Raw genomic sequence first — 13044 nt, forward strand, 5'->3', positions numbered from 1 at the left:
CTGTACGATGTTTCTAAAAGGAATTACAGCCATTTATAACAGGCATGGTGACAGCGCCTGGCCTCACATTGCGTATCAAGCGCTGACGCGGCATTGTTTATGTTTTTCCCCCGTGTTATTTTTATCCTTTTCTTACATCTTTATGTCTAATATAATACAAATTCACTGTCTGAGATCATGCCCGAGCGGGCGGAGATAATATGGTCAAGGGACCAATCAGGTACCCTGGGTATAGTACCCAAAATGGCCGACACCTCCAGCCAACAAAATATTCCATACCCACGCTAATATCAATTATAAGGCTTATTTACCTATCACAATTGATCTATTATGACATAATGCAATATAATAATAGCATATAAACATAAATAGTATATATAATATATAGCATAATATGATGCCCAAGAGGAAAAAATTTCTATCGATGCTTTCCCTGAAGGTGAAAGGGTCCGTTTTCTCACATGTAATAAAAGAAAACGTATTTACAATGGTTAACTGTAATAAACACTCTTAGGTCACGGAAAAAGTGTAAAAGAAAGCGAATTTTTCGGGAAAAAAAAAAATTTCCCGGGCACTTGGGGTGCTGCAGGCTTCCGCATATAACTCGAAAGTAAGTTATTTACATATTTAGGGCCAATCCATCTTTATTTATGAATGAATTGACTTGATTTTCACAACAAACATAGGAGAATGATTGCCTTACAATGTAACGTGTTCCTTTCTGAACTATCCCAAATATTTTTAGATTTATGTGCGCAACAAGATCGACATCTTCCAATATGTCAAAAAAGTTATCAAACTTTATTTTTTTTAGCATGAAGATAAAGTTTATTTTAGAATAGGTACACTTACAGTGATGGAATTAGAGGTGTTCTATCAGCAGCAAGTGTCAAAACCACTTTTACAAGTACCACTGACTACAGATCCGCTGACAAATGCAATTTCTCGTAAATTTTGGATATTTCATTTCCTTTTCGGCCGATATGATTGAAACTTCAGCACAGGATACTCGATATAAGCTTCTAATAGTACACCAAAAATGAACGAAATCGGTTGAAAAATAAAGAAGTCGATATGTTACAACCCGATCACCTCTTAGGCCTCGAGACACTCCCCAGATAGGGAGCCAAGGCCGGGTCACCACTACTTGGAAAAGACCCGGGCCGGGAGAATACCGGCGAATAAAAAAAAAAAAATACTCTGATGCTAACACTGACATCCAACACCTCCACAACCCCCACCCCCCTCTCTACAAGTTGAAACCCTAGTCACTCTCACGAGGTTAAACACGATAACAATATGTAATATTAAAAGTTAACACCTTGCCAATCTCACGTTGTTTAACACATTATCAATGTTAAACATTAAACAAGTTAATATTATAGCCACTCATGTGGTTGAACACATTATCAATATTAAAATTTAAAAAAGTTATCATAGGAGATGTAATATATACAGACTTTGCAAAAGCCTTCGACAAGTGTGACCATGGCGTAATGGCGCACAAAATGCGTGCTAAAGGAATAACAGGAAAAGTCGGTCGATGGATCTATAATTTCCTCACTAACAGAACAGAGAGTAGTAGTCAACAGAGTAAAGTCCGAGGCAGCTACGGTGAAAAGCTCTGTTCCACAAGGCACAGTACTCGCTCCCATCTTGTTCCTCATCCTCATATCCGACATAGACAAGGATGTCAGCCACAGCACCGTGTCTTCCTTTGCAGATGACACCCGAATCTGCATGACAGTGTCTTCCATTGCAGACACTGCAAAGCTCCAGGCGGACATCAACCAAATCTTTCTGTGGGCTGCAGAAAACAATATGAAGTTCAACGATGAGAAATTTCAATTACTCAGATATGGTAAACACGAGGAAATTAAAACTTCATCAGAGTACAAAACAAATTCTGGCCACAAAATAGAGCGAAACACCAACGTCAAAGACCTGGGAGTGATCATGTCGGAGGATCTCACCTTCAAGGACCATAACATTGTATCAATCGCATCTGCTAGAAAAATGACAGGATGGATAATGAGAATCTTCAAAACTAGGGAGGCCAAGCCCATGATGACACTCTTCAGGTCACTTGTTCTATCTAGGCTGGAATATTGCTGCACACTAACAGCACCTTTCAAGGCAGGTGAAATTGCTGACCTAGAAAATGTACAGAGAACCTTAACGGCGCGCATAACGGAGATAAAACACCTCAATTACTGGGAGCGCTTGAGGTTCCTAAACCTGTATTCCCTGGAACGCAGGAGGGAGAGATACATGATTATATACACCTGGAAAATCCTAGAGGGACTAGTACCGAACTTGCACACGAAAATCACTCACTACGAAAGCAAAAGACTTGGCAGACGATGCACCATCCCCACAATGAAAAGCAGGGGTGTCACTAGCACGTTAAGAGACCATACAATAAGTGTCAGGGGCCCGAGACTGTTCAACTGCCTCCCAGCACACATAAGGGGGATTACCAACAAACCCCTGGCAGTCTTCAAGCTGGCACTGGACAAGCACCTAAAGTCGGTTCCTGACCAGCCGGGCTGTGGCTCGTACGTTGGTTTGCGTGCAGCCAGCAGCAACAGCCTGGTTGATCAGGCTCTAATCCACCAGGAGGCCTGGTCACAGACCGGGCCGCGGGGGCGTTGACCCCTGGAACTCTCTCCAGGTAAACTCCAGGTAAACGATCATGTGGTTGAACACATTATCAATATTAAACAATAAACAAGTTAACATCACATCCACTCTCGTGTGGTTATTTGTAACAATAGAGAAACAGTATTTAAATATTAATATGTTAAACCCTCAATTACAATAATTCAGGTACAAGAAACAGAACAACATACGTGTAACATACTATAATAAAATAACCCAAAAAGGTTTTATAAAAAAACCTCGGCACATCAAAAGGGTTTAAACCCAAACCCTACACATAAATTAAACCCCCACATATGTTAACCGAAAATCTTGTCCGCAAGACTTTTTTGGTATAACCCCGTAATAAACATGGTATAGAAAAGAGCCTGAGCTTGCTACCATCTGCAGCTCATAAGACTGCAATCCCCACGATCCCCTTTGAGGCGGGGTAGATGGCAGACCAGAGGCCTAGCTTCTCCCTACGAGCCCCGTGAGGGCGGGGAATGTGGCTAGGCCTGGGGACACTTGGTCCCAAAGATGAGGGGGTACTTGTACCTCCTCCCATGGGAGACTTAAGTCTCGAGACACTCCCCAGATAGGGAGCCAAGGCCGGGTCACCACTACTTGGAAAAGACCCGGGCCGGGAGAATACCGGCAAATAAAAAAAAAAAAAAAAATGGTATAGAACCAAGACCTATACATACACTTAAAATTTACCACATAGAACCTCCAGCAGACAATAGAGGTTAAAAATAATTCAAGACAATTAGTAAGTATAAAGGCCGCTGTATTTTGCCGGTCCCAAAAGAACATACTTGTACCTAAGGAATTTTTGTTTGTTGAAACCAACTTGCCAATCTGATTAGCAACACAAACGGACTCGCCTCCCTGATCAATATACCCACACCACCTTTCAGACGTGCAGATGGCGGAGTCATGACCTGAAACCCCTCCACCTCGAGCTCTCTTCCCTCCTTGAAATTGTGTTCTTGCAGGAACACTACATCCACCCTAAATTTACACAGAAACATTCGAAACCATTCCCTCTTCACACTATTACACAGTCTATTTGCGTTCACAGTCATACACCTAAGGCCTCTTTATAGTTTCCAACCATTCCTCCTCTCTTCATTCATCCCAGGGCCTCCTGCCCCAGAGCCAGCACAAGGCTTCACACCATCAACCCCCCCCCTTTTTTTGCGATGCGTCTTATCTTGACTACCTCGACAGTGCTCTTCCTTCCTCCCAGACCTCTACGCCGGCGTCAGGACATCATCAGAGTCTGACGCCGCCGCTGTCTTCCTCTTGATGCTCTCCACATCCAAGTTATCTTCTGAGGTTCCCTCACGATGTACCTCCACCTCCACCACGCCTCGTTCCACAGCACACGGCGACAACTCATGCTTACTAGTTGGCCCTTCAACCCTGCTATGGTTTTTATCATCACATTCTTCTACAGGCAACGCCGTGCCTCTCACCAGCTCAGGAACAACATCCTCTGCAGGCGTCAATGTCCTCAACACTTCCTGAAGCTCTTCCTCGAGAGCCTGCACCTCCTCCTGAACTTGCCTAGTAACAGATCCTTTTATGTCACAGCTTACCTCACACACGCCAGTCTCTTCTTTGGAATCCTCCACCTCTTCACTCCACAAGCGCCCAAGCCCTTGCTTTCACGTGGGGCTCTCAACAACAGCTACCACGCTGGTAACTGGTGCTTCACCAGTTTGTGCAGGCGCCCTCCTCAGCTTCACACACGCTGCCGCCATATGGTCGTACGCCCCGCATATTCTGCACATACGTCTCTGTTCGGTGTACGATACCATAACTTGCGTCCTGAAGTCCTCCAACACGACGTAAGACGGTATGGGATGTCTCAGAGTCATCTTCAGGGAAAAGGTTCCCTCCAGACGGCCCATGTAAGCACCAGCCGTCCAATTGCCCTGTTGTGCCAGATGTACGGTCCCATATGCCTCAAAAACACTCCTGATGTCAGCCTCATCTGCCTCAAATGTCATTGTCCTCTTCGCTTTCGGGCTGAGTGGACGCACTGCGCAGTAGCTCCCATTACACCTGGTTTCTGCGCAGTTTTCACTGTTCAGATATGGCGGAGTACACCGGCAGGAGGATTAACACAGTTTGCATTGAGCTGTTGAGGGGTTCTCTGAGCCCTGCTACGATGAACATCGTTCTACCTGCAATTATTAGGGATTTATATGGTATCCCTAACGAGGAACTGTATGGTGTGGCCCTTAATGGGATGAAACGAGTATTTGTGAAGTTCCTGAGGACTAGCTACTACAGCAGTGTGGTGGAGGAGTACCAGGAACGACGAATGTGCCTCAACTCGACGATGGATGTGTGCATGCATGACGTATCTACTTACTACACGTGGGTACGAGTGAGGAATGTACCCTTCGAGGCAACTAAGTTTGGTATAGAGGAACTTTTTCGCAAGTATGGAGTCATTCATGAAGCCAGAGGTGGGGTATGGAGGGATGGACCATATGAGGGTCTCCCGGAAGGGTCATACAACATCAAGATGACCTTAAAGATGCCTATACCTTCGTATGTCATGTTGCCAGGCACCAGAAATCAGGTATATGTGTCGTATGTGGGGCAAAGGAGAACGTGTCGTCTTTGCGGCTCTTATGACCATATGGCGGCGCAATGTGCACGTAGAATTGCCACGGGGGTGTTAGCCCCGGTGGAGGACGTACAGCAAACGAGTGTGGTGGCGGCGGCGAAGACTGGGACTACTCTATGGAGTGAGGAGGTGGAGAAGGAGGGTGAACTGATGGGGACGTGTGTCACACTCCCGGTGGAGGAGGGAGATCCTACTCCAACGTCTGTGGTGGTGGAGGAAGTGGTGGAGTCGACACAGGAGGTGTCCTTGGAGTCAGTGCTCCAGGAATTCTTGGAGGAGGCCTTGGTAGGAGAGGACATGGATGGACGGACCAGTGAAAAGCAGCAATTGCAAGGGCTGAGTGAGAAGTCGGAAGTAGCAGGGAATACTGGAAAGGATACACTTGTAGTGGCAGAGGTACACAGGGAGGATGTACCTGAGGAAGAGGTGGCTTTGGGAGGCAGCTCTAGGAAGAGGCCAGTGGGGTTGACTGAATTAGATGATGTTTTAACACCTGGGCAAAGACCAGGTAAGAAGGCATGGGCAGAGGTGGTCCGCAAATCCCCTACAGGGGGGGGGGAGTACAGGGAAAATCGGGGGAGAGACAAGGGGGGGTAGGGGGTCCTATTAAAAAGAGTAATAAGGAAAGTGTGAGCAGCTTGAAGGGAAGTGTGAGCAAGCCACAGCGGCACAGAGGTAAGCCGCCTCTCCTTGACCATTCAGGTGTGTAACGATAAATGCTAATGGCCTAAAAACTGAGGTAAAAAGGGTGTGGTTGGAGTGGTTCCTCAAAAGGTACGACGTTGATGTTTGTTTCCTACAGGAGCATAACTATAAGTCAGGTAGTGAGTTGAGATTGAGAGGATATAAGTTGTTTGTAAGCATGGCAACGCTTTTAAAGGGCGGAGTGGCTGTTTTAGTAAAGGAGACCAGTCCATTGCGAGTCATGGGGTGGGAGGAGGGGGGTGGGGGGAGGGTTGTTCGGGTGGATGGGTGGTGGGGGGAGAGTAGGGTATGTTTTGTGGGAGTTTATATGCCTGCGATTGGTAACGTAAGGATAAAATCAGATTTTGTTCGTGACGTTTTGTTATATTATCTCAGGGGTTTACCTGCCATAGCGATAATTGGAGGTGATTGGAATTGTGTGATTAGGCATGTAGACGTAGTACCTAGGGGGGCGGGGTGCGTGTTGGGTGTCTTAAGGGATGCTTTGTGCGATGTCGGGGTGGTAGATGTGGTTGGCAGGGGGGGGGGTATCAGGTTGAGCATACCTATGTACAGGGGAGTTATGAGGCAAGGTTGGATAGGATTTATGTGAGGCAGGGGATAGGAGTGGAGAGAGTTAGAACAGTAGACGTGGGTTTATCAGACCACAGAGCAGTGTTGGCTGACCTTAGGGTGGATGGTATTCCGAGAATATATCAGAGCTATTGGAAATTAAATGTGAGGCTTTTACAGGAGGAGGATCAAGGTCGGTCTTTTCAGTCATGGTGGAAAGGCTTTTGGGAGGCTAGGGATGAGGAGGTGGATTTGCTAGATTGGTGGGAGTTGCAGGCAAAGGTGAAAATTGTAGAATTTTTTAGGAAGAGGGGCAGGGAACGGGCACGCTGGAGGTTTGGATTGCAGAATTATTTAGAGGGTCAGTTGAATGATTGTTATGCAGGGGGGGGGGGGGGTCGGGAGGGAGTGGAAGGAGTTATGGGGGAACTTAGGAGTCGTTTAGTAGAGATGCATAATGAACGTTTTGATGCACTCAGGGTCAGGGCAGGATTGGAGGACGTACTAAAAGGTGATAAGCCAACCGGGTATGTTCTCAGAAAATTCAAGGACAGACAGTTGAGGAATACCGTGGCGCATATTGTTGTGGAGGGTGGGGAGGGTTATGTGAGGGGACAGGGCCTCACTGACACAGATTCTATCAGTAGGTATGCTGATTATTGGTTTACGGAGAAATGGAAGAGAAGGGGAGGGGTGGGTGGGTTAGAAACATTTAGAGGGATAAGGGTTCCGCAGGGTATGGGGCAGGGGGATCGGGAGTTGGAGGGAGGCATTACGGGGGAAGAGGTGGGGGAAGTGGTGAATGGGTTGAGTCAGGGGAAGGCACCGGGAATAGATGGGTTATCTAATGATTTTTACAAAGCACATTGGGAGGTTCTGAGGGAGTGCCTAGTGGCGGTTCTGAATTATATGTTGAAATGGGGCAGAATGGCGCAAACACAGAGAACTGGGGTCGTTGTCTTGGTGCCAAAGAAGGGAGGAGAGGAGAAGGGTTTGGGAGATTATCGTCCGTTGTCGTTAATGTGTACGGATTACAAAATTTTTGCGAAGGTATTGGGGAACAGGTTAAAGAAGGTAATTGGGAGTAGCGTACATGAGGGACAGTATGGGATTCCGGGACGGACTATGAAGAATGGGCACAGTGCGATAAGGGATTTTATAGAGAACTGTCAGGGAGGGGGCGTCCTTGGATTGGATTGGGCTCAGGCATATGACTGCGTGAAGAGGGACTTTTTGTGGGGCTGTTTGGAGAAATTGGGTTTTGGAGGGGGGGTCGTGAGGTGGGTGCGCATTCTGTATGAGGGGGCTGTCATGAGGGTGCAGGTTAATGGTAAGCTGGGGGGGGCGGTGATGATGGAACAGGGATTAAGGCAGGGTTGCCCGCTGTCACAGTTGCTCTTTGCATGCGTGCAACATCCTTTCTTTGAGGCTGTGGACGACGAATTGCGGGAGGTGGGGGGGGGAAGTATGGGGGGCATAGTAGGTTATGTGGATGATACAACTGTGTTAGTTACGAGTGGGGAGGCTTTACGAAGGGTGGGAGAGGTCATTAGGAGTTTTGGGAATGTTTCAGGAATGGTAGTTAATTTAGCAAAGTCTAGGTTATTGGAAGTAGGAACATGGGTTGGGGGGAGATTGGGGGAGGAGATGGGATGGACGGTTTGTGACAGAATTAGGGTGTGTGGGATATGGTATATGAAGCAATTGCAGGAATGTAGGAGGATTAACTCAGAAGCAGTCACGAGTAGGGTTATAGGCAAGTTAAAAGGTTTGAGGGCCAGTGAAGTGGCGTTACAGCAGAGGGCGTTGGTAATTAACTCGGTGGTGTATAGTAAGGTCTGGGGTGTAGCGGAGGTGTTCCCTTTGAGGGTGCAGGATATACAGGAAATACAGAGGAGGGTGTTGAGGTTTGTGTGGGGGTTTGGGAGGGCCTGGTTGTCCAAAGATGTGGTCATGACGGAGGTGAAAAGGGGGGGACTAGGTTTGTTGGCCTTAGGGCCTAGGGTAATGGTATTATATATTAAGCAGAGGTATCTAAGGGTGGGGGGGGAGAGGGGTGTTAGGGTGGATAGGGTGATGAGGGATGCTAGAAACTGGTGGAGTGGTAGGGATTTGAGAAAGTGTGAAGATGTAATAAGATTCATGTTGGCAGTGGGGCAGGTAAAAAGGTTGAAGGTAAACGCAGTGGTGGGTGTGGCGTGGGGAAGGGGTGTATTGCAGGGGGCCGCAGTATACCCCATGTATAACTGGAGGGTCATATGGAGGGAGTTCAGGACGCTTAGGATACCAGCAAGGGTTAGGGAGTTGGTGTACCGTTTTCTAATGGGTGTGGTGGCATCTAAGTATATGTTGCATAAGATGGGGTTGGTTAGAGAGGCAACATGTTTATTCTGTGGGGAGGAGGAGACGGCATATCATGTGGTATATTTTTGTTCATCTTTGGAAGTGGTGAGAGTCTGGATGGCGGGGGTTATTAGGCTGTTGGGGGGGGAGGGAGTTGGTCTTTTCTTAGATCGTTGTCGATGGATGTTAGTGGGGTAGCAAGCGAAGTGGGCAGGGCTTTGATGTATGTTATGGCAGATTATTTGCATGTTTCTTGGGGTATGAGGCAGATTTCAGGGCAGTTGAGGATAAAAGCGTTAGCAGCGCGGTTTTATAGGTGCGCAGTAGCTCCTGACTCTGTTGATTGCTGCGCAGTTTTCCTCAGTGCACTCACAATGGCGGAAGGTGCACGTAGGCGAATCAACACCGTCTGCCTTCAATTGGTGACAGGCTCGTTAAACAATCAGAATACACATCTACTGCTTACTGCGATACTTCGAGATACATATGGCATCAATAATGAAGATCTTTATGGTGTCTCTTTGAACGGAAATTCGAGGCTTTTTGTCAAATTCAGACAAAATAGTACTTACGAAACTATGGTTGCCACTTATCAGGATGTGATCAAAACTGTTAATCCTGGTGTCACTGTTCGCCTTCACGACGTCTCCCGTTTTTACACCTGGATCAAGGTACGAAACGTTCCTTTTTAGGCGGACGAGAGTGATTTGAGGAATGTTTTTGCACGCTATGGCACGGTTCATATGGCAACTATGGGACGGTGGCATGATGGTCCTCTAGTTGGTATGCTGGAGGGGTCTTTCTCCCTGAAAATGTCCCTCAAGCACCCTATGCCGTCGTATGTGGTTATGGAGGACTTTCGTACGCAAGTGTACGTTACGTACTCAGGACAAAGGCGTACGTGCAGGCTTTGTGGGATGTATGACCATATGGCGGCGCAATGCCCTACAAGACGTGATAAAACGACGGAAGTAAGGCAGTTTGATGTTTCTACGGAGCAGCGTTCATATGCTGCTGCTACACAACAACATATATTGCCTCGTAAATCATGGAGTGAGGAGATAGAGGGTGGGGTTGAAGACTCGCCGATATGTCTAACCCTCCCTGGTGCAGTGGAGGACGTGGGCGTGGTATCGGCGACGACAGAGGAAGATCTCGTTCATACTCAGGTTGACGTGGAGCAATCTATTCAAGAAGTTCTGAATGTTTTATTGGATGCTTCCACATCTGAGGGGCTTCACGGTGGTTTAGAGGATGTAAGTGTGAAGGAGAAGGACGGGGCATCCTCCGGGCATATTGCTGAACATCAGGTTGTGGTCGTGGAAGTTCATAGGAACAACAGTTCTGAAGATGAGATGGATACTGGCCGCAGTTCTCGTAAGAGAGTGGCGGTGATATCTGACTCTCAAGATGTTTTGACACCAGGACAACGGTCGGGGAACAAAGCATGGTGCGATGTGACTCGTAGAGACAAGGGCAAATCTACATGTGTTCAGCATGTCAAGGAGAACGACACAGGGGGGGGTGGGGGAAGAAGTGGAGATACACACAAGGGAACCAAGAATGTCAAGGTATCCAAGGGTAAACCTCCAATGAAACGTTCAAGTGTATTACTTTAAATATAAATGGGTTAAGGTCTGTTGAAAAACGTAAGTATTTGGAGGTTTTGTTAAAAAATTATGTACCCGATGTTGTATTCTTACAAGAACACAATTATAAATCTTTAGGTGAATTGCTGATTCCTGAATATATTTTGTACATGGGTTGTTCTAATAGACTGAAAGGTGGTGTAGCAGTGTTAGTTAAAGAGGCTAGCCCGTTTTCTTTGCAAACATATGAGGTTGGGGAGGAGGGGAGGGTTGTTAGGGTTGATAGGGTGTGGGGTGGGGTTCGGGTGGCCTTCCTGGGGGTGTACGGACCGGCGGAAGGTGACATGCGTGTAAAAAATGCGTTTTTTAGGGACGTGGTGGTGTACCATTTAAGATCACTGCCAGTCGTCACGATTATTGGGGGTGATTGGAATTGCATTGATCGTCGCAAGGATGTCGAACCGAGAGGGAGAGGTTTTTTTTCAGGATATTTAGGGGACCTTTTGCGGAGTGTTAAGGTTACAACCCCGTGGACGTGAGGTGATGTATCGGTTTTTGCATGGGATTTTACCATCGGGAGTGGTCTTACGAGCTAGACGGGTGGTTGAGGGGGGGGGGGGGGTACGTGGAATATGTGGCGGGGAGGATTCTGCATTCCATGTAGTGTATTTTTGTGAGGGGTTGGGGAGCGTCAGGGGTTGGTTGAGCAGGGTGTTGCATAAGATAAGTGGTCAATACTTCTCTGTTCTGCGGGCATTGAGTCTTGATGTGGGGGGTATGGATGAAAGTATTATTAGGGCTGTGGGGTACATTATGGTAGATTATGTCTACATTATGTGGGGAATGAGGGGGAAAGGGGTAAGTGAGGTGAAGAGGAGGGTATTGGCTGTTACGTTTTATAAAACGTTGTGCCGTAATAGAGAACTTTATGGGAGGAGGTGGGAGCGGGATTTCTCTGAGGGATATAGAGACATTACATTAGAGGTTTTATTAAATTTGTAAAGTAGGTGGGTGGGGCAGGGTAGGGATGGTATAATGTATTATGTTAATGGCCTGTCAGGGGTGGAAACGGGGTCGCCTCCTGGTATGTAGCAGGTGAATGTGTATGAACTTGGGCGTATGATGTGTATTCATGGTTTGTGATGCGTATACTCAATATATGTGTTTGATTTTGCAGTAGGACATTGTTTTATGTATGTTACTCTTATGCATGTTGTTAGATGATTGTAGAGGTGTCAGTGTGTTGGATCCTTGTTATTAATATATTCTGTGTTTGATGAACATATTGTTTTTACCTTTTTCTCAATACAGTACGTTAATTGTATTTAACGTATACGGTGTCCTACTTTATAATTTACAAGTGACAATATATGTATATAATGATGTGTTTTGTTAATCATATAACAATGCAATTGGAATTAGTCGGTTATTGGTTATCATAGGTGTAGGGGTTTTCATGTATGGGTGAGGAGGGATATTTGTGTTATCTCAAGTTCATGTTGTGATGTAGTCCAGCTGGGCTTGTGAGGTCTCTGGGGAGACCTAATTTGACCAATTATATGGTCACACCTTGCCTTGGCAGGCGTCTGTAGCCACGCCCACGTCTGAGGTCTTTTGTTCTTGACGCCTCAGACCTAGGCGTCAGGTCGTACACGTGGTACATACACCATTGGGGAGGGGGGTACTTTGACTATGATATAAGCCCAGGAAAGAGCGGGGCAAGGAGGTTGTTGGTGACAGGTCCGTCGAGCGAGAGCTCTGGACAGCCGCGTGTGTAGTAGACCACGCATTGGGAATCTCGGGTCAGCTGGTCGGTGAATTAAGAGTGAGTACTAGTCCGTGTTACTGATAACATCTACCCTTCCCCCTGGTAATAAGTCTCATAGGTCAATTGTTATATTGTGTAAATTTCCATCAGGAGATGTTGTATTCTAGCCCTTTTATGTTATTAAGTAAACTATAGCCATAGTTCCCATTTTTATTTGTACCTTCATATGCTATTCCCTAGCTTGTTAAGCACTGGGATATACAGGGGACGTGCTCACTCGCTGGGATACCTCCGGTAGAGTGGGTAGAGGTCTCACAATGTTTGTGTGGTTGTTCATGATTATTCTGTGTAAGACCTGTTTTTGTCTTTATCTATTTCTTGTATTGTATTGTTCTAAATAAAATATAAAAAAAAAAAATTTTTTTTTTTTATATATTTTATTTAAAACTCTGTTACAAGATGCAATATAAAGATACCATGAAATGGTACATGTTATGATAGAACATTCAACACTCGTACTACAACGGTTCACTTAGTGAACATACAAAGTTACCTTAATAACCTAACAATCTACCCAGAAACACAGTGTTACATAATCACAAAGGTCTTCATAATAGACTGTGAGAGAAGATGGAGCCTGAGCTTGCTACCATCTGCAGCTCATAAGACTGCAATCTCCACGAGCCCCTTTGGGGCAGGGCAGATGGCAGACCAGAGGCCTAGCCTCTCCCTACGAGCCATGTGAGGGCGGGGAATGTGGCTAGGCCTGGTGACACTTGGTCCCAAAGATGAGGAGGTAC

The sequence above is a fragment of the Cherax quadricarinatus genome, chromosome 98 (assembly GCF_038502225.1).
Source record: "Cherax quadricarinatus isolate ZL_2023a chromosome 98, ASM3850222v1, whole genome shotgun sequence".
In the NCBI taxonomy this organism is placed as follows: Eukaryota; Metazoa; Arthropoda; class Malacostraca; order Decapoda; family Parastacidae; genus Cherax; species Cherax quadricarinatus.